Below are 20358 nucleotides of genomic sequence, written 5' to 3'. Positions count from 1 at the left end.
AACACAAAAATACATGGCATATCCCATGTGACATCCAGAAAATTAGTTCTATCATTGAACTGTGGTATTTGCTTTCTCTCTCACACATGTGACATGAGCATATAGTTTTTTTCCTTTCTTTTGTTTGAAATAGTTCCTGATGTGCTGACACCAAGAAATATAATGGTGATGAGCAGTGCACCAGAATTACACAAGCATGTGAGAACATTAGCAGAAGAATACTAGTCCAGGTAGAGTCCAATAACATGCAACGTTTGTGATACAGAATCACGGAACTGCCCTAGTTTGCAAGTAGAACCTTCACCAAGCATGGCTGAAGCAAGAGAGGGTGAAGCACAGGGACCACTTGTCTGTAATGTTGCTGCCAGTGAACAAAGCAGGCACTCGTTTGCCTCCTCACTGGCAGCACCTGGTATGAATTATGTGGTTGTAATGGTGGCATACATAGGTGTGGCACTGCAAGATCCATTAGCAAAGCTTTAACAGACAATTGTGATTTGAATCAGTATGCACAAATGAAACAATATCTTCAACTGCTTTCTCCATTGACAAACCAACCCTGAAACCATCCTGTGAGTCACTGACAATTTTATTTGTTGATGATTTGTTGATAGACATTCACAGATTTGATGCTGTATGCAGTGCTCTAGTACTTTTGAAAGGATGGGTACAAGAATGATCAGACGATAATTATTAAGATGTGATTTGTCACCATTTTTAGTAGAGGTTTAACATCTGTGATTTCTAAGAATGGAATGTAACCTACACTTCTAAATAACCAATGAATCTGTGAACATAGTTGGTACCCTATAATGTCCTTCTTTTTTGTTTTGTTTTCTTGTTTTTGCAAAATTGGAGAGACCATAAATGCCCTCTGGTTTTGAGTGTTTTAACTTTGTTACTTCTGTCGTATTTTACTTTAACCTCTTTGGATTTAAAAGAAAGAACAATGATTTCAAAATGTTTGAGAAAGTTGTTAACACTATTTGAGTGCTAGATATTGCAATTTAATTTTTTTATTTGCAACAATATCACCCAGGTCGCAAGCATTAATGAAAAACTATTCGAATAATCTGGAATGACACCATCTTCAGAGCAAGTATTTTTGGTATTCTTACTTCTTACCCAATTCTATCCATTGGTTTCATGCAGCTTTACAGTGTTTTGAGAACTACTGATGTACTCATGATATGCCTTGCATTTGGCTACTCTGATTTCTGCCACATATTTACTTTTTAATGTTACATAGTTGACTTTCTCTGCATCAATTTTTTTTAAATTTCTTATATTTCATGAGAAACTGTGAACATAGTTCTACATATGTGCAGGTCAGGTTGAACCCTTTATGCACAGGTGTCAGATAACATTTTCTGTAAGATGTTTTATTTATTTATTTTTTATTTCCTTACTTCATTGCAGCATCAGATTTTTAACATATGTGAGTGCATGATAAATAATGGAAATGCATCCTCCAGATAAGAATTTTCAACGTTGTGATTCTATTTTGTGATTCTTAACTATATACTGTAATTTTCAGTGTTCTGGTCATTCAAAAGTCTTATATACATTTTGTTCCAATATTATGCAGACATCTTAATTTTTAATTTTAGCCATATACCATTATTAACAACAGTTACATAATGGAACTCCCTTACACTTGACCAAACCACTGTCTCCCAACATTCCAACAAAACCTAGACTTTGGGATACTCTACAATCAATCTGTCACAGAAACTTATATATCAGAGGAGGAAAGGGGGAGGGGGGCGAGTGAAAATGCTGATCCACTATCACACTGTAGTGACCTTAATGGACCAACCCCAGGGCATACCGATTTTTCTGAATATTGGTAATTGCATTATCAAGAAAGGAAAATTGTCTACTTGAATTATTAAATGCAATATAGGTCAGGCACTCTTAGAATATTAATAAAAATGAAAATTTCTTGGGTTTCTTTAGACTTAAATAAACATTTATGTCTCTAAAAATCAAAATCCTGTGTTTAGGCTAGTTTCCAAAATATAAGATTTTCTCCAAAAACTGTGCAAATGCTTAAACAGTACTGTCTGGTGTACAGTATGGACACTATATTGCACATCTATGCCAGTACTAATACATAACAGAGGGTCCCTCACCCAGAAGTTTCGTTGTTTACGTAGATGATATATATGTGCTGCAAAATATTTGGCAAAAATTTGTCTATTACCTGATGCAGGCTTTCTCTTGTAGTGTTAGTTTTTATAATGAGAAATGCATTAGATATGGCATGAATGTAGATATCAGATCAATTTGTTACAGCAACTTTTATTTTGCTTCCACATTCATTTGCCGTCCCAACTTGTAACAGAATTGTCACTTTTCAACCCAATTTTAATCTCAGGCAACGTTGTTGATCAGCCTTACCACCATTAGCAAATGTGTATTCAGTCTTGTTATGCCAGTTTTTATTTATACAGATGGTTACACAACCTGAAAGTTCATTGATTTTTGGAGTGGATAAGAAAATAGCTTTTGAAATGTAGTGTTACAGAAGAATGCTGAAAATTATATGGGTAGATCACAGAAATGTTGGGGAGGTTGGGTAAAAATTGCACAGGGAGATCACGGCTTGAATAAAATAAGCAGATTCAAATAGATGTGGGCTGCAATTGTTATGTAGAGATGATGAGGTTTGCTCAGAGTAGACCAGCATGGAGAGCTGCATCATATCAGTATTTTGACTAAAGTAGAAAATGACAATAACATTTGGAAATTTTAGAATTTTCATTTATGTTCCAAAGCACTAACAATTTTTTCTGTGTGTGGTTTGAATTACTTATTTAATCCAGATAAACATTTAACTTTCAGTTGTCACTTTTGGATCTTTGCTCCAATTAACTTCTCTTGCATTTTATTAGTGTCCACAGGCAGTTTAAGACTCATCAAGCCTAATCTATTTAAATGTAAGTCATCCTTCCCACACTACCTCTCAAAAAGTGTTAGGATCAAAGGATATTGCAGCCTAGTCTCATAAAATGAATGAATGCCATAGTTTATATACTTAAGTGAAACAATTTGTTTGAATATACAGGTGTATCTCTTCTAGGCATTGCATCTTTTGCACAACCGTTTATACAGCAGTGCACTTTACAGTGAAATGTATAGTTTTCCAAATATAACTACAGCTAATGCTTCTAACTGTGACACACTCATGGGAGTCTGTGTCAATAATTGTCGGGATTGGCTCTAAAGCCCACCAAATATATTTCTGGATCTTTACTATTTTCAGTTGTCTAGTTTCAGTTTGCAATATATATTATCAATGAACGTTTTACATAAAGCTAGGTGTGTGTAGAGCCATTTATAATATGGTTCCAACAAATTCAAGAAAATGTTGATTTCATTTTGCATTCTGACCAACCTAGGGTGTATCTGTCTTGTAATGCTTCATTTGTGGATTTTGCAACTCTCAGACCTCAGGATTCTTACACATAACATTAAAAACAGAATAAGATTTAATCATTCTGTGCTCTTAATATTTAAGTATTCCTATATAATATTCCTTGTTACTCCTAGCAGATTTATGGGTCTGAAATATTTTTTAAAATGTTGCAAAATAAATGGTTAAGGAACCAGAATGAACAGCAAATATCTCATAGCAAAAATAGCACACTCTTGCAGAACTTCCAGCATCAGTGGTGTGGCATATGCATATACCCTATACTCAGGACCCCTAAAAACTTAGTTGAATCTGGAGAATGAGACAAAGAAAATGCCAGAGAAGTCTGTGATGTTTAAAAAGAAAATTCCAACTCAGGATTTTACCATTTTTTCACTCTGTGGATTTTTGCCACAGCTGAGTAATAAATATGCAAAAATTCAATTGTAAAAATTGGAGCGAAGTGTGTAGAACTACAGAAAATTAACAATGGTGTTGTGTATTTTTGTGCACTACTTCAGTAGATACTGATCTTTTTCATAAGTAAAGTAGCGAAACCATTAAAATGCATATCATCCTATTAATATTGAAATAATAGATATTTCTGTTAAAGCTGGTTAGCTTTATGTACTAGCATGAATCTATGAACAGAAACACACAGAAATTATTTACTTCCTTTATTAAACACATTAATATCCATATCGCACCCATTCAGCACATCACTTTCAGGTGCTTATTGTCATTGATGCCAAAATCCTTTATAATCTAGAGGTCCTTCTGAGTAATAATGTGCATTCACTGGACTTCTTCAATATGGATGGTTCATCTCACATCATCCAAACTCCTCAGTACAGTTAAACCTTTTTGCAATTTTACCTACAACACTTCAATAGTTAGCCCAGTGACAAACTTCACTAAATAAATACTACTAACTATGCATGACACTCTAAAATTTATACTATTCTGTAAGGCTGAATTCTGTGGATAGAAAATGGTCTGTACTGAAAAGTTAATACAATACATAGTTGATGCAAGGTAAAAAGCTTACTGCAGTTCAGCAAAGATGACAAAAATAATCATTTTAATTTATGTAGGATATCAATGGTATGCAACAAAAACCTCATATTCCCATTTTGTTAAATTTTGCAGGTGAAGCAAAAATGGTTTCTCAAAAAATAATATATTTATGCAGAAAATTGCTACATGTGTGACACTATACTAGAAGCATAGCTATTGAGAGATTAGAGAAATCCATGTACTTTCAAATCTTTGTTTGGTTATGGATTTACTCGTCAGTGGAATTGCAAGTTTTCACAGACAGATGGAGTTATGAGGTTTTTGTTGCCTACCATCGATATGCAGAAATTATATCTTTAACAGAACTAACTACTTTTAATCTGTGGAAGACACACTGAAAGCAGTTACGTGTCTGGGTGTATATAATGTGTCATGTGAATTTGGGGGATATACATTGACAAAATACTGTCTACTGATGTACTGGTACTAAGAACATACTAGAGTAATACATTTAGTCTGCTACAGGAGAACACTATCTGTAAGAAAAGTATGACATCCGGAGGGGGCAAGAAAATTACTACAAGATAGCCAAAATAACATTTATCAACAACAGCAGAAACTGCTGCTGCATGCTTTTTGTGTTTCTTCGACACATTAAAAGTAGTTAGTTCTGTTAAAGACATAATTTCTGCATATCTACATCAATTAAAATGATTGTTTTCGCTATCTTTCTGAACTGCAGTAAGCTTTATACCCTGCATCAGTAATGCATTACGTTAACTGTTTATTTCAGGCCATTTGTTATCATACAGAATTCAGCCTGACTGAATGGCATAAAATCTAGAATGTATTGCGTAATCAGTAGTATTTGTTCAGTGATGTGTTTATAGTTGGTCTAACTACTGAAATGTTACAGGTAAAATTGCAAAAGGTGTAACTTCACTGATGATTTTGGATGATGTGAGATGCACCATCTGTACTGATGAAGTTCAGAGACTGCACCTAATTACTTAGGACCTCCACACTATAAAGAATTTCGGAATCATTGATATTCAGCACCTGAAAGTGAAGTGTTAACTGTGCGTGTGTTTGTGTGTATGAGTGTATAATTGGACTATGTGCATATTAATGGCTTTGCTACTTTACTTATGGAAGTAGTCTATAAAAATACACACTGTAGTACAGTACTGTTAGTTTTCTGTAGGTCTACATATTGTACTCCGATTTCTACAATTGCATTTTAGCAGGGCCGGCGCAAGGCGCGTGCGAAACGTGCGGCCGCACGGGACCTCGGAGGGAACGGCTTCGGGAACTGTGGCATGGCGCCTCGACTCCCTGCCGGCCACCCCTGTTGAGCAAGGGGAGGGAGGAGGAGTAATTTCTTCCTCTCCATTGTCGCAGCACCGTCGTGTTTACGCCGGAGGAACAGAGAGGGGGTAGCAGTCTGGTGTACACGCCAGTATTCTTATGAGTGGAGTGCTGGCAGCACTGTTACGCGCGGTGCGTTTACTCACAACTAATTTTGCAAAAGAAGCAAAAGGAAGCACTACAAAGATATTTCAAGCGAAAGAGAGAACGACCTAGCAGCGGCGAGGGTGTAAAGATAGAACCTGAAAGTATAGAAACTAGTGGAGCTACTGAAACTACATCTTCATCTTCAGGACATGACCAGAAAGTTGATGAACACAGTACTGTGACCACCGCATACAGTAGCAATGCTGATAGTGGGCCATCCTCAACATGTTCAATAGACCTCGTCTGGACTCAAGACCTGCTCCTAGATTGAAACATCAGGCAGAACTGAAATTAGGCGACCCGATTCGTTTAAATACCGGAGGAACATCAGCCAAGGTACTCACCACTGGACACGGGATTGAAGGCGAACCTAAACCGAAAGACACAATTGACTCAGATCCTGGAAGATGGTCGGAAATTATTACCGACTGCATTCGAACGACTTTGGTCATGCGAGGTCCTCCCAAGTGCATTAAGGAGACTGAAGAATGTCCTAAAAACACGGACAACCGGCGTTTCACCCCTGTGCACTACAACTATTCTTTGAAAAATTTAGAAGAAGTAGATGGTTGGTGTACTCAAAGAGCAATGATGCTGTGTTCTGCTTTTGTTGTAAACTTTTTTCGTCATCTGCAGTAAAAATTGCAAAGAACGGTATAAGCAACTGGCGGCACCTTGCTTCGATCCCGAATGTCACTGGAAGTCTACCGAGCATTTGAATTCATATAAAAAGTCTATCGTGTTTTCCAAGGGACTGAAAAAGTCACGAACTGTCGACGCCCATCATCAAAGGCTTCTGAATACTGAAATTCGAACATTGGAAAAATGTTCTTGAGCGCTTAATAGCAATAATTCATTTCCTGGGTCGGCAATGTGTGCCTTTGAGAGGAAGTACAGCTACACTCCTTCAGCCTGACAACTGAAACTTCTTGAAACTCGTTGAATTATTCGGAAAGTTCGACACCGTGATGATGGAGCACCTGCACAGAACAAAGCAAGATGTGAACAAGGATCATCATTATCTTGAAAAGAAACACAGACTGAAATAATTCATCTTATTGGATCATCTATAACCAACAACATTCAATTAATGATGAAATCTGCAAAGTATTACAGTATAATTCTGGACTGCACACCAGATATTTCAAAAGTTGAGCAGATGACAGTTGTGGTACGTTTCGTCCAGAAGACAAAACTCGATGGGGTATACGATGTCCGAATTTGGGAGCGTTTCCTGGGATTTCTTCCAGTGCTCGATTCTTCAAGCTCCACTTTGACGCAGATCTTACTCAAGTTCTTGGAAGATAAAAAAATCCTATTGTGTAATATGAGAGGGCAAGGATGCGACAATGGAGCAAACATGAAAGGAAAGAACTCTGGTCTCCAGAAAAGAATTTCAGATGTGAACGAGAGAGCATTTCATGTACCATGTAGTAGTCACTCAATGAATCTTGTTGTAAACGATGCCGCTATGTCTTCTAAATATGTTTTTTTTTCATGTTTTCGACAGTGAAAAGCTTGTATGACTTCTTCTCGTCCCCCGTTCGACTTTGGTATGTCTTGAAGAATCATCTGACTAGCCTTTCGCTGAAGCCACTGAGTGATACTAGGTGGGAAAGTCGTATCGATGCATTTACTTCCCTGGCGTTTAAAATTGGAGGCGTTTATGATGCATTGGTTCAGATATCAGAAGAATTCGATGACATGACCACTCACGAAGCAACGTCACTTGCGAATCAAATAAAATATTACACCTTTCTCACTTCTCTGGTAATATGGTAATCTGGCTTCACATCAATGTAGTCAGTTGACGTAAATGTTTCTGAGGGCGTGGAAATGCTTGAAAAAACGAAAGCATATTTTGAGACCTGCAGAACAGAAGAAAAGTTTGTGTCTTTCTTGACGGATTCCAAGGAATTGGCTACGTAATTACAGCTAGAAGATCTAACGTTACCACAGATAAGTGTTTTCCGGCGACGAAGTAAGAAGCCAATACGCTTTACCTATGAAGGAAGGGATGAGACAATAGACGACCCAGCAAAACGTTGCAAGATTGAATCCTACTATTATCTTTTAGATGTAGAGAGATCCAATCAACTGAAATCTCATTGTGATTATTTTGATTTCCTCACGACAACGGGGAGCTGAATAATGCACCTCCTGACAGCCTGGACACAAAGTGTAGAAACCTTGCAGAGATTTTGCAAGATCATGAGTCAAGAGACATTGATGCACTGGAGTCGAGGGAAGAACTAAAAGTGCTTTCAACATTGTTGAAACCTGGAATAGGTCCAAAAGAGGCTCTGAAGTTTATAGGAAAACATAATTTTTGACCTAATGTTAACATTGCTCTGAGAATTTTCCTAACACTCCCAGTGACAGCTGCGAGTGGAGAGAGGAGTTTCTCAAAACTGAAATTGATAAAGACGTACCTCAGATCAACGATAAGCCAAACTCATTTGAATGATCTTGCAACAATATCGATTGAGCACGACCTTGCAGAGGTCTTAAATTACACAGATCGTGTGAAAAAGTTTGCACAAACAAAAGCCAGGAAGGTTCGATTCGTCCAGTATTTTTTAAATTTTTATATTATGATCAGTATCTTAGTTATTTACTGTGTTGTTTCTTATTTTGTTCAAAATTAGTTATTGTACATATTATTGTTAAAACCAAATTATCGTTAAATTTTAAATATATTTTGTTTTCCGTTGAATACATTATCTGTTCACAACCAATGAAAAATGTTTATTTACATTAACTGTAAGTTCATGCCGCGCGGGATTAGCCGATCGGTCTCCTGCGCTGCAGTCATGGACTGTGCGGCTGGTCCCGGCGGAGGTTCGAGTCCTCACTCGGGCATGGGCGTTTGTGTTTGTCCTTAGGATAATTCAGGTTAAGTAGTGTGTAAGCTTAGGGACTGATGACCTTAGCAGTTAAGTCCCATAAGATTTCATACACATTTGAACATTTTTGTAAATTCACAAGGCTTATTAAAATTAGCTAGATTTCTTCAATCAGTTTTGACTCTATTTTTGAGCTGGTGCCCAGTGACTGCTTTGTACAAATCTGTAGAGAATGTCACCGATCAGTCGCAATCCTTGTTTTTATTTTCCAGATCTACATAGATTTCGGGCACAGTGTGGCTATTCTCAATGCTTTGAGTTATGTTTACATCTATACCGTCATGCTGAACATAACTGTCAATATGACGGTTTAGATGTAAGCACTTATTAACAGCTGTGAGACTGACCACTCAGTGGCCGAAACGTAGGTAGATCTGAAAAGTAAAAACAAAACTTGCAATTGATTGCTGACATTTCCTACAGATTTGTTTAAATAAAATTCCACAAACGTTTAGCAGCTCGCACGGGGCGGCACTTGGGCTTGCGCCGGCCCTGCATTTTAGCATATTTATTACTCTGCTGTGGCAAAAATGCACAGAGTAAAAAAAAATGTAAAATATTGAAATGGAACTTTTTAAAAGGTTGTCTTCTCTGACATTTTCCTTCTCTAATTCTCCATATTTAGCTAGGTTTTTAGGGGCCCTGAGTATAGGGTATATTCATTTGTGACACCACTGACACTGAAAGTTCTGCCAGAGAGTGCTATTTTTGCTATGAGGGATTTTTTGTTTTCCTTGGTTCCTTAATCAGTTATTTTGTAACACTGTAAAAGATATTTCAGACGCATAAGTCTGCTAGGAGCAGCAAGGAATATTTCATAGGAAAACTGAAATATTAGGAGCCCAGTATAATGAAAACTTACTTTGCATTTAATGTTTAGTGTAGGACTGCTCATGAAAAATTACTCATAGTTTGGGGATAGTTTACCTATGGTTTTAGTTGTAGGCTATTTTTTCGTGAATTTTTTTGTAAATTCCTTCATTACCTAAACCGTAGACTACAAAAAACGGGCAAGTCACTTGACACACTTTGGTGTGAAGACTGTGATAACGCGCATGAGTTTAAAACCTCATTAATGAACCGAAAATTTTTAATTTCGCGCGGAATGAATCAAACGCAAGGGCGCATGGAAAGTTTCGCAATCTGCCACCAGGAAGAGCTACGAGCTGCAGACCCGAGACCAGTCAAACGCAACTGATCGATACGGAGATTTGCTTTCACCTGTTAGAATCAGAAACAAGTCAGGGCCTTTAGGTGTGCGAGTACGGGAACGGGAATACCATCTGTCTCTCCAACTGATGTGTGAAGGAACGAGGGCAGTGCGGCTAGTGTTATGCTTCGCAGTATTTTGCAGTTTTTGGTGAGTAAAATGTTATAAAAGTGCAAATTTTTCATTCTAATAAGTAGTAAATATTTTATTTACAATACAGGGCATAAGTAAATGAATATGCATTAATGGAATACGAAATGTAAAATATGACGATACAGAATTTCTATTGTCATATCATATCTGAGAAATAGAATTCACAGTCTTATGGCGTAACGCTTGGAAATGAGCTACAATCTAAACCAGGAGCAGGAAATAAGTATTACCGAATATAAAGAAGCTACGGTGCTGTAGAGCAGCACACACAAGCAGAATTCTTAGGAACTAATTTCTTCCGAAATCCATGTTCTGTAACACCTATTATGTCTGAAGATTTGTGCTTCTGATAGATGCATTATGATATAGATAGCAATGTTCGACAAATGCTTCGTGGCAGTACATAGGCCTAAATGTTGAAATGAATACGCAAATTCGCTGTTAATATATTTTGGTATAAGCTATTTCTACAAGATTTAACTCACTGGAGGTTGCATTGAGGCAGTAGAGTTTGAGTGGTTTTTACGGCATAATTCTGGTGATAGGAAATGTAGTTGAACTACAGCAGAATAGGACAATTTCGTCTACCTAATTTGAGAATCATAGACCCTGTTGTGTATTTAAATGTGTTGGAATGTGTTGAAACAAATGGATAACGTATAGGAAAAATTTACTGGTATCGGTATCATTATATTCACATAAATTAAAAGGTGCATACAGAAATATAGCTCCACTGGTGTTATTTTGACTCTTACAAGCCATGTGAAGCTGTAATACCATATTTCCGATGCAGTTAGTGGAGGGCGACCAGATTTCCATAATCAAAATATGGGACATTAATTAATGTTGAAATGAATCAACATTTTCCGGAAATTGTTGTTAATACTATATATACTTGTAGTCAATTGGTATTAAAATGGTTTATGTTGAAACTACATAGATCGTTGTACAGTTTTAAGACGCTCACCAAAAAAAATACCTTGCATTATTAATAAAGTAAATAGCTTATTGTTTGTCACATGCAGACATATCACTTTAATATAACGAGATTTTAACTAAGGTATACAATGACTATTATGGGATTACATAATCGTCCGATTCCATCAGTCTGCTTTGATCTAAGACGTCATCAATATGGCGAGAATGGCTAGATTATCTGGAGGCAGCATTGTGTGTTACGAAGTCATGACGCTAGACTTCTTTGCCCGCCATTTTGCTAAACGTATCTCTCTCTATCTATCTAACTGCATGTATACAGCTGTTCCGCAAGTAGAAGAGTAAAATTTTGCCATTATTATGAGCACAAAACATCGAATTTTATCTGAATTTTGTATTTTTGACAGTGACTGCTCGGTCTGGCAATTATTTGAACAGGAAGCATTAAATGCCTACAGAAAATAGAGATGTAGCCTGCTGTTTAAAAATATCCTCTTCACATTATCAGCTGAAAAACTGAAAAACAAAACTTCCTTGACGACACAGCAGTTCTGTAATTTTATTGTAACTATTATTACATGTGTCGTTAAAAGTTTGACGACTTTCATTCGAAATAAAATGCAATATGTAGGGAGTGGGTGGGCCTAGTACAGACAGTTTTTATATTTCAAGATTTATCTCTACACAGTTTGAGGCAGATTTTTAAGATTTAATGTATCTCTATTAATCAGTTTTCATACTAAAAGAATCATTAACGTGATTCTGTTTCTTAGAGTTTGATCACCAAATGGAAAAATCTAAACAAATGCAATCTGTCCACATTTACCCCACTGTGAAGTGTTGCCATAAACTGAAGTGGCAAGGGGTAAAAGTTGACACAGTTCTTTTATATATAAATAAGACCTTTTTTCCCAAAACAAAAAGATTGTTTGATTAAAATTATTTTGTGTCCACTTTTACCATCCCCATTCTCCCCTATTTAAACAAAACGTTCAGTATGATAAAACTTCTGATACTTTGATCTAGTTTTTGTGCAAAGGGTGAAAAAAAAAACTTAGAAGTATACAATTTTCAGTTCCACATTAATTTGTATTTTTCATTTATGTTATACATTTGAAAACAAAATAATATTTGTCAGCTTCTGTCGAACAGAATAGTGTTTTCCACCGATCTTATCTGATACATTTTTTGCATTTTCTCTAAGCCTAACTACAATATATGTTGACGCAATAACTTTAATAAGTTTTGTTTTGGGCATGCCCAATAGGCCAAATGCAGAACTTATAGAATGTGAATTAGGTCCAAAAATAGTTTTTCATTAATAGAAAAATGGTGAGGCACTGAATTTACAAACTAGGAATAAACCTTAAGTACTTAAAGCTTGTTCCCCACAGATAAGTAGGATTCTCAGCCACGTATGTAATAGCTCTTTGGAGCAGGGTGTTTTCTCTGATAGACTGAAATATGCCATTGTAAAACCATTGCATAAAAAGGGGGATACGTCGGATGTCAACCACTACTGCCCAATCTCTCTTCTGACAGCTCTATCAAAAATTTTTGAGAAAGTAATGTATTCAAGAATAGCCTCCCATATTTGTAAAAATAAAGTACTAACAAAATGTCAGTTTGGTTTTCAGAAAGGCTTTTCAACAGAAAATGCTATATATGCTTTCACTGATCAAATATTAAATGCTCTGAATAACCGGACATCACCCATTGGTATTTTTTGTGATCTCTCAAAGGCCTTTGATTGTCTAAATCATGGAATTCTTTTAGATAAGCTAAATCATTGTGGTTTGAGTGGGGCAGTGCACAAATGGTTTAATTCATACTTAACTGGAAGAATGCAGAAAGTTGAAATAAGTGGTTCGTGTAATGTTAAAACAGCTGATTCCTCAAACTGGGGTGCTATCAAGCACGGGGTCCCACAGGGTTCGGTCTTAGGTCCTTTACTGTTCTTAATATACATTAATGACTTACCATTCCACATTGATGAAGATGCAAAGTTAGTTCTTTTTGCTGATGATACAAGTATAGTAATAACATCCAAAAACCAAGAACTAAGTGATGTAATTGTAAATGATGTTTTTCACAAAATTATTAAGTGGTTCTCAGCAAACGGACTCTCTTTAAATTTTGATAAAACACAGTATATACAGTTGCGTACAGTAAATGGCACAACTCCAGTAATAAATATAGAATTTGAACAGAAGTCTGTAGCTAAGGTAGAATTTTCAAAATTTTTAGGTGTGTCCATTGATGAGAGGTTAAACTGGAAGCAACACATTGATGGTCTGCTGAAACGTCTGAGTTCAGCTACGTATGCTATTAGGGTTATTGCAAATTTTGGTGATAAGAATCTCAGTAAATTAGCTTACTATGCCTACTTTCATTCACTGCTTTCGTATGGCATCATATTCTGGGGTAATTCATCGTTGAGTAGAAAAGTATTCATTGCACAAAAACGTGTAATCAGAATAATTGCTGGAGCCCACCCACGGTCATCCTGCAGACATCTATTTAAGGATCTAGGGATCCTCACAGTAACCTCACAGTATATATATTCCCTTATGAAATTTGTTGATAATAATCCAACCCAATTCAAAAGTAATAGCAGTGTGCATACCTATAACACCAGGAGAAAGGATGATCTTCACTATGCAGGGTTAAATCTGACTTTGGCACAGAAAGGGGTAAATTATGCTGCCACAAAAGTCTTTGGGCACCTACCAAACAGCATCAAAAGCCTGACAGATAGCCAACTAACATTTAAAAATAAATTAAAAGAATTTCTAGATGACAACTCCTTCTACTCATTGGCTGAATTTTTAGATATAAACTAAGGAAAAAAAACCTTAATCATTAGTGTCATGCAATATTTTGTGTAATGTAATTTCTTGTACAGACATCTTTTATTAACCTGACACGTTCCACATCATTACGAAGTGTCGTATTCATGTTCTATGGAACAAGTATTAATCTAATCTAATCTAATCTAATCTAATCCTTACCCAAATCTTCCACATTTGCAAACATACAAAACTACTTCTCACAATAAATAATAATTTTATAAACTGCTTCAGAAGCAAGCTTAAGTCCTCCTCCAGAAACCTGCTGAGTAAAAGTATTTGGGTCAGACAAATGCCTCTGGCAATGTGTGTGGTCACTTACTTTGTCGTTATCAAAAATTAACAAATTAGTACACAAAATTTCAAACCTTTTAACATTTCATAACTACAAATCCTGCTATGTAATATAAAATATTGCTGAGGTTTAGTCATTCAGTCTACTACAATAATCTAAACACACTCAGTGAAACATCATTTACATTAATATTTTCTGTTTGAACATGGCGGTACCTAAACTGAGCAGTTGAAAACACACTGTTTGATTCAAAATCGAGTACATTTGTCTTACATCCAGAGCATATGGTATTTTTTTAATAATAATAATAGGGCTTTGAGAGCTGACTGGAACTGAATAGTATTTGGGTTATTGTTCCAGCCACCTTTACCTCTAATACATGAAAATAATAATTCGAGTTGATCTCGACACTTTATACATTAAAAAATACTGAAATGGGTCTGTGTCAAGGAAAAGAAATTCTGTAGCAAGCATTCCTACACTTTTAATCGACAGCAAATGTCTTAAGAGGGTGCCATAGAATGGATAAACCTTGAATGGAGATACTTCAAAAAATATTCTATCTCTTCATAATAATTATGGCAGAAATAAATGTTGAACATATTTAATGGTTGTTTGAAGCCTTTCGAAAAAAATATTTCTGCTGTTTAACAAATAAAATAATTTGTCTACTTTTCTGATAAAAGAAACAGTTGCAGCTGACTCTTCAAAATCTGTATGTTGATGTGAATCAAGAAGTTCAATAGCATCTGCTACACTTGAACTCAGAGTTTGAGCAGCAAGAGAGACATTGATCTTCTTATTGTGGAACTTAACATGCTGGCTGGTGACTGAATTAGTAAACTTCAAGCCTTCACTCTCCTGGAGTTCATTTAAATTAACAATGTGGCTCCACTGGACTTCACCATCAACTGTGTGCAAAATCTGTTTGTCAGCCAAAGTATTTCTTGTTAATTTCAGCATGTGGCAAGGGTCCAAAACTACATAAACATTGAATTCAGCTGAAGGCTGCTTACAATACGAAATAATATTACCATGTTCATTGTTGCAGCCATTGTTTTTCAAAACTGGCAGGTTTACAACTAGGCTGTCACATGTGATGGACCATACAACTACACCAACTTCATGTAATTTCAGGAGGCATGTATGGAATAATTCAACTAAAAGATCAGCTTGAATACTGTTTACAAAAAAATATGCAACTGGACATTTAAATTTTTTTCCTGTAGGAAACAATTTGGAATACTAATGCTTCTCTAGCTAGTTCATCCTAATCTACTGGCTTAATGCCACCAAAATTTACATAACCACTGTTAATTTTTTCTACTATTGTCCCATAACAATTATTTATGGATCATCATACTGTCAAAAATTAAAGCACATTCTTTTAAGCAGGGTTTTTCTCCATGTTTTCTTTTAAGAAACTGAACACTTCAAGGATGAAATCAGGCTCACAGATGACAGAGGAGATCCAAGATCTGATGCAGTTTGTATGGGGCAGACTAAATAATGATCTAACATATCTAAATGCTTTAGGTGAATAAAAATGCAGTGTCTGAGCGAACTGTTTTCAGATCTCAGTATCTTCTAGCTTGTTTGTCACACACGGAGTTTTTCAATTCGTTAACGATGAAGTGCACAGGAAAACCACTAAAATTAAAGTTTATATGATTCTCTAAATCACTGTTCAGGTGTCCTTTTTTTCAGGTTCATTGATCAGCTTTGCCATTATCGAAATCTTTTTGTTTCATCGGCCTACAGCCATTTACAATCTTCTTTCTTAAATTTGTTTTTGTTGGTGAAGGGAGGTTTGCCTGAATTCCTTCATTTTCAGCAAGTGCTTCAGGAGACTTTCCCAGTTGTACACCTGCCTGGTTTACATCCTGCAAGAAAGGAGGTCATTGTAAATTTGCATACATCACAACAGTTCAAAATTATAAAACCTTCATAAGTAAGGTTAAAACAATAATTATAAATATAGACCTATTGATGTTTATTTCATTTAGGCCTATACAATTATAATTCAAAGCTTGTAACATATTCTACTTACTTGAGTACTAGCAGGTTCTTTACGAACCAACTGTCACCTTGCAGTCATATTTTTTCTGCATATTTTTTGGAAAATCATACGGATGAGATGGTATCTTCTTTTAACAGTCTTAATGATGCTCCTGGCCTCACTTGATAAGTTTTCTGTAAAGTGCTTCATGTCATACTGTATGCAGTAGGTGACCACTTGTCTCTACGAATTGATGCACCCATAATTTCAGAATTTCCGGACGAGAAAATGAAAACCTGCATAAACAAGAGGCAAATACAAAACTGAATCCAAGAAATATCATTTACAGTAGTCCAATTTATACATGAAATACAGAGCAGCAGAAACAAAACGTTCTGAACAAAATATAACTTCCTGAATGTGATTTTCACTCTGCAGCGGAGTGTGCTCTGATATGAAAGTTCCTGGCAGATTAAAACTGTGTGCCCGACCGAGACTCGAACTCGGGACCTTTGCCTTTCGCGGGCAAGTGCTCTACCAACTGAGCTACCGAAGCACGACTCACGCCTGGTACTCACAGCTGTACTTCTGCCAGTATCCGTCTCCTACCTTCCAAACTTTACAGAAGCTCTTCTGCGAAACATGCAGAACTAGCACTCCTGAAAGAAAGGATACTGTGGAGACATGGCTTAGCCACACCCTGGGGGAGCTTCTGTAAAGTTTGGAAGGTAGGAGACGGATACTGGCAGAAGTAAAGCTGTGAGTACCGAGCGTGAGTCGTGCTTCGGTAGCTCAGTTGGTAGAGCACTTGCCCGTGAAAGGCAAAGGTCCCGAGTTCGAGTCTCAGTCGGGAAGTTTCAAAATATAACTTATCAATGAAATTGCACTCCACTGCCTTTCCTCTGGAGTTCTTTACAACCATGAGCTACACAATATTTCACCATTATAGCTTCACAAACTTAATAAATTGCTCATGAATGAATGATTGTCAAACAACAGAAAGCACAAAACAACACGACCTATATGTATGGAGTTGCCAGCCAAACAAAGGTTGATGGTTACAATTTCCAAGGGTTCAAAGCACGTCAGTTGTGTATCCTGTTTTTATTGAAATCATTGGGCTATTATCAATGTCTCCATTATGGCGCCTTTGACGTCACCGCTCCCCCCCCCCCCCACACACACACAGACAATAACATCTCCCTCCAAAAATATAAAGAGGTAAATTGGGGGTTTTAGTGTGGGGACAAGTTAAATTTAAGGGTAAAAAAATCACACCACGATCCCAATACACACAACATTACAACATTCCGCTACACCAACAAAATCCATAGGAATCTGACACTTCCCTGGACCTATGTAGGTCAACCGCAACTGTCGATACCACAAAAAACACGTACAACTACGAAAATAGGAATCTTTGACCTATATAGATACACAACTACTATCGATACCAAAAAACCAACACCTACAACTACAAAAAAGAAAACCAGAACTACAGTACCTCAAATACCCAAAAATCAAACCACTACATAAATTAGAGCATAATCAATACACTATAGATACACACATCACAACAGCGCCCACCGGCACGCGCTCGCCCACACACACACACAACCAACCATTGCCGAACCATCCACGCTTCCCCCCCCCCCCTCTCACTCCCCCTCCCAAAGCAAAAAACCACCAATGAATAAAACCACAAAATAAACTGAAATCAGTCACACCTTACAAATCAACAAGAGCAACAAAAAAAGGGCTCTACAACATAATCATAAAACAACTCCCCCCACACACAACCCACGCACGTAAATCCACAATAATCAAGGTCACTCATAATCAAAACAGAATCCTCTGCTCAGTCACAAGCACTACTCGCCTGTGACAAGCTGGGAGAGCTTTGTTTCCATCACGCCCCATTAGAGCTTAAATATTGTCCAGGGTACTATATTTCACAGGGATCTTCTTTCACAGTCTGACAATGAGCTGCATGCCAATTTAGAGCAGCGAGATGTCCATTTCATCCGGCATGTCCACCAGGGACCAAGGGATAATCAGGTTGCCACCGGTGCCATCATCTTGGCCTTTGGGGAGGGGGGAGGGGGAGCGGCACAGCACACATGGACTTAATAACAGAATCAGTAAATGTGAGGCTCGAACAGCTTTACCCAATGCTCAACAGGAAAAGCATACTGAATAGGTGGGTGTCAACGTCCATCTACATGATACTGACTAGACCTCTGATGATATACGCACCAACACACTTGTGCCACCTGCAGGCTATACAAAACAGGTGCTCCCCCCTGCGGGTCCGGGATAAGAATAACCCCGAGGTATTCCTGCCTGTCGTAAGAGGCGACTAAAAGGAGTTTTAACCATTTCGGCCTTCCATGTGATGGTCCCCCTTGGGGTTTGACCTCCATTTTTCAAAATTCTAAAGAAGTACGAGCCTTTTGGGGAAGGATGCCTTACGTGGTGTATCACTAGTCCTCAGTGCACTAAGACCTTGGCACTCAGCATTGTAACGGCGGCATAACTGCACCCACTATTCCTCAAATTGGGCCTAAACGCCTGATGGGTTGCACAAGTTACGCCCATAGTGCATCCCCATCTGGACCTACGATCATGATGTACTTTCCATGGCACCCGAAATCCAGCACGGTAGCCAGCCCGTTGTGGTGGGGTCGTTATGTACCCTCTAGGTTGTAGCCCCCTGACAACACAGGGATCGTACTGCCGATACCTGAGCTGCACCCTCCCCATGTCAGCCAAGGAGTAGATGCCCGTCTCCTTGAGGCATCAGGACTCCCGGCAACGGTCATCCTGCCAGGTGGCCCTTGCTGAGGCTGGGTGGCGCCCATGGGGGGAGCCCCTGGTCGGAGTGGGTGGTATCGGGGCGGACGTTTAGAAGATGAAACGTCAATATGTATCAGGTCACTCTGCGGCTGAGTCTTTTAAAAAGAAAGGTACTGTATATGGTTCTGGTTCTCCTGCCCTTTCCCCTTGGCCACTCCCTGGGAGGAAGGACAGGCCCGCCGGCTTGGGGCAAAGTACTTCCCCCGCTATTTAGTCTGTTCTCAGACCAATGGGGGGACGTTCGCCACCTCCAAGCCCATGTTCTTTGTCCAGCACATCGAGGACATCTTCGGAGAAATCGAGGCTCTCAGTAAAATGCGTTCGGGGTCTGTTCTTATAAAGACCACCTCCACCACACAGTCGGCGGCGCTCCATGCGTGCGACCGACTAGAGGACATCCCAGTGTCCATTGTCCCGCATCTGGCACTGAATAGGACACAGGGGGTTATTTTTCATTGGGACATCCTGCTGCAATCTGATGAGAAGCTCAGGGCCAACCTGGAGTGCCGAGGCGTGCATTTCGTCTGACGAGTCCAGTGCGCCCCCAAAGACCATCGCATCGACACCGGGGCCTTTATCCTCGCCTTCGAGGGGGACGTTCTCCCGGAGAAGGTAAAGGTGATGTGCTAGCGGTGCAACGTGCGACCTTGCGTCCCACCTCCTATGCGCTGCTTTCAGTGTGCGCTTCGGGTACATGTCATCACAGTGTGAGGCTGAGCCCCTTTGTGGCGATTGTGGACGTCTTCTTAGTGAGGAACATGCATGCACCCCACCACCTCGGTGCGTCAATTGTCCTGGCCTCCACTCGCCTAGATCTTTAACCTGCCCCGCGTATCAGAAGAAGAAGAAGAAGAAGAAGAAGAAGAAGATTCAAGAATTAAAAACTTTGGACCGTCTCTCTTGTTCTGAGGCCAGGAAGTAGTATGACCGCCTCCATCCCGTGACGTTGACAACTTGGTTTGCCTCGGTCGTGTCCACTCCTTCCATAGTATCCTCATCCCTATCCTGTCCCCCCTCCACCTCCTCACCCCATCCGGGGTCTATGCCTCCACCTCCCAAATACCTCCCTTCCAAATCCTCCTCCCTCGTGGCCCCTGCCCCCTCTGCCCCAGGGGCCACCCTTCCTCCTCCTCCCCCTCTGCCGCCTGAGAAGCGATCCTCTTCTCAGGTGTCCATTGGGGAAACGTTCCGGACCCCGGCTTCC

At 38.6% G+C, this 20358-nt stretch overlaps 1 long non-coding RNA gene across 1 annotated transcript in view; it reads left to right on the top strand.

Moving 5' to 3' along the window:
• Positions 1 to 10067: 10067 nt before the first annotated feature.
• LOC126299131 (uncharacterized) overlaps positions 10068 to 20358 on the top strand; it is a 101941-nt gene continuing 91650 nt past the window's right edge. The window contains exon 1 of the long non-coding RNA XR_007552727.1: positions 10068 to 10216. This is a non-coding gene — a long non-coding RNA (uncharacterized LOC126299131). The remainder of the gene's footprint in view (positions 10217 to 20358) is intronic.

Source organism: Schistocerca gregaria, chromosome X, assembly GCF_023897955.1.
Source record: "Schistocerca gregaria isolate iqSchGreg1 chromosome X, iqSchGreg1.2, whole genome shotgun sequence".
Lineage (NCBI taxonomy): Eukaryota > Metazoa > Arthropoda > Insecta > Orthoptera > Acrididae > Schistocerca > Schistocerca gregaria.
This window is presented reverse-complemented; position numbering and strand designations above follow the sequence as displayed.